This window comes from Cebus imitator, unplaced genomic scaffold (assembly GCF_001604975.1).
Source record: "Cebus imitator isolate Cc_AM_T3 unplaced genomic scaffold, Cebus_imitator-1.0 Scaffold287, whole genome shotgun sequence".
Lineage (NCBI taxonomy): Eukaryota > Metazoa > Chordata > Mammalia > Primates > Cebidae > Cebus > Cebus imitator.
Window position 1 is genome coordinate 1,445,062 of NW_016107602.1, and position 2,947 is coordinate 1,448,008.

The 2,947-nt window shown below is 35.9% G+C and overlaps 1 protein-coding gene across 5 annotated transcripts in view; it reads left to right on the forward strand.

The window, feature by feature from the left end:
- MECOM (MDS1 and EVI1 complex locus) overlaps positions 1-2,947 on the forward strand; it is a 575,095-nt gene that overhangs the window by 227,535 nt on the left and 344,613 nt on the right. The gene's annotated exons all lie outside the window — the stretch shown is intronic.

A 2,947-nucleotide genomic window follows, 5' to 3' on the forward strand; every position in this document is an offset into this window, starting at 1 on the left:
TTGCATGTGAGATGGGTTTCCTGGATACAGCACACTGATGGGTTTTGGCTTTTTATCCAATTTGCCAGTCTGTGTCTTTTGATTGGGGCATTTAGTCCATTTACATTTACGGATAATATTGTTATGTGTGAGTTTGATACTGTCATTTTGATGCTAGCTGGCTGTTTTGTTCATTAGCTGATGCAGATTCTTGATTGTGTTGATGCTCTTTACCATTTGGTATGTTTTTGGAGTGGCTGGTATTGGTTTTCCTTTATATATGTAGAGCCTCTTTCAGGAGCTCTTGTAAAGCAGGCCTGGTGGTGATGAAATCTCTGAGTACTTGCATGTTCACAAAGGATTTTATTTTTCCTTTACTTATGAAGCTTAGTTTGGCTGGATAGGAGATTCTGGGTTGAAAGTTCTTTTCTTTAAGGATGTTGAATATTGGCCTCCACTCTCTTCTGGCTTGCAGGGTTTCTGCTGAGAGATCTGCTATGAGTCTGATGGGCTTCCCTTTGTGGGTAACCCCACCTTTCTCTCTGGCTGCCCTTAGCATTTTCTCCTTCATTTCAACCCTGGTGAATCTGACGATTATGTGCCTTGGGGTTGCTCTTCTTGAGGAATATCTTTGTGGTGTTCTCTGTATTTCCTGGACTTGAATATTGGCCTGCCTTGCTAGGTTGGGGCAGTTTTCCTGGATAATATCCTGAAGAGTATTTTCCAGCTTGGATTCATTCTCTTCGTCACATTCGGGTACGCCTATCAAACGTAGATTAGGTCTTTTCACATAGTCCCACATTTCTTGGAGACTTTGTTCATTCCTTTTTACCCTTTTTTCTCTATTCTTGCCTTCCCATTTTATTTCATTTAAACTATGTACTCTTGAACCATTGTCTCAGAGTCTGCTGGTGCAGTTAAAACTGTTTGAATGTCAAAATTTGACTCTGAAACTTGAAAACTTATGGTTTAGGATTGAATAATTTTTTGTTTTTAAAAAGCGGAGTCTTCTCATTGTTATCCTATAATTGGGCAGCTATTACTGGGTAAAGTACAGAGTGAGAAGGTATATAGTTTAGGGATGAAGTGTGTGGGCTCTAGAGCTAGACAATTAGGGTTTGAATTATGGCTTTTTTCATGATTTATTCTTTTTTCTAATATTACTGCTTCAATTTCCTTACATGTAAAATGGGGATGACAGTAATATCTACCTCATGGCTACTATGAGGATTAAATGAGTTAATATATGCAGAGTGCTAAAACTAGTGTTTGGCTCATGGTTGTGAGCCATTCCTTAATACATTTTAGGAGGATAAAATTTTTATCCATTTCTTGTCACTCTAGATATGACATTGCAATTGGTTCTGATAAAAGTTTAGGAAGTCTGGTCTACCCATTCAAAAATAATTTTCTAATTGGTTTAAGGATAAAGTTCTAATTTAAGTGTTGATCTCCACTATGAGACTATAATGGATCACCCTTTAGCACTTGGAGAGAAGGAAACATGCCTTATGAAAACAGATTTCTCTATAAGTCTATACTTTTCATTTTTCTTTAACTCAAGCATGCCTTTACCCTTATTTTCTGGGTGTTACAGGTGGACAAGAGGGAAATATATAAAGAAGGTTTTTGTCCCTAAGAATTACATTCCAAAAAGTTTGACTCTGTTAAAAAGAGACAGTCATAATTGGAATCTTTATGGTTATCAAAAAAGGTGCTTTCATGAATATTTTGTTAACTAATCTTGGATATTCTATCAATGGATCCAGTTTAAGTTCCCTCATCTTTTCTCTTCTTATGACTAATAATTACAAAAACATTAATATTTGGTTATCTCCTATACCTTTAACAGTAAAACTTCCTCTACAGAAACTAGGCTTTATCAGAGACTCAATTTAATAGATTGATTCTAGTTAACCAATATATTTTCCTTGCATTTCAAAGTATTTTGGGACACAGCTTAGTTCAATGGCAAGTGAACTAGACTTGAAGGCAGAAGCTCTGGCATTGTCCACCCCCAGTTAGATTTATGACAGTAGAGAACGTTAGTTGAATATTGTATGCACTGGTTTCCTTATTTGACAGATGGGGAAAAAAATAACAGAATCTCGTTACAGAGCTGTGTGAATAATAAAGTGAAGTACAAAACTCTAATTAGTTCATAAAAGATTTTATTTTACTCATGAGACTTTTAAAGTACTCTGGGATTATTTTTTGCTATAGCAAAATAACTTCTTTGTAATTTTTTCTCTTATCTTCTCTATGATTCCAGAAAGAAAATTATCCTTAAAATAGTATTTTTTAAATGAAAAAAGTAATCTTGTTATGTCATTCACTCAAGTATTTCAGTTGCATTCATTTGGACTCTAGTCAAAACAAAATAAATATTCATTGAGAATAAAAAATTTGCAAAAATTTTTAATATTGCTAACCTGGAGTGATATTTGTTTTTCAATATAAATAATATTGAATATTTATCCCATTCAGTCAGTCTAACATATAGTTATTAAGCCCTAATTATGTACTAGTTACTGTATTAGGCACTGAAAAGTGGTTGAAAGAAATAATTTTTTATTTGGCAGCGTGGTATCAATGTCAAAAAAGAAAACTATAATTTCAGCAATACTTTTTGCTAATCCAAATTCTATTAAAGAAACTGACAGGTAGAAAAGCCATTTAGGGTCAGGTGCAGTGGCTCACGCCTGTAATCCCAGTACTTTGGGAGGCTGAGGCAGGTGGATCACCTGAGGTCAGGAGTTCCAGGCCAGCCTGACCAACATGGAGAAACCTGTCTCTACTAAAAATACAAAATTAGCCGGGCATGGTGGCTCATGCGTGTAATCCCAGTTACTCGGGAGGCTGAGGCAAGAGAATCGCTTGAACCGGAAGGTGGAGGTTGTGGTGAGCCAAGATTGTAGCATTGCACTCCAGCCTGGGCAGGAAGAGCGAAACTCCTTCTCAAAAAAAA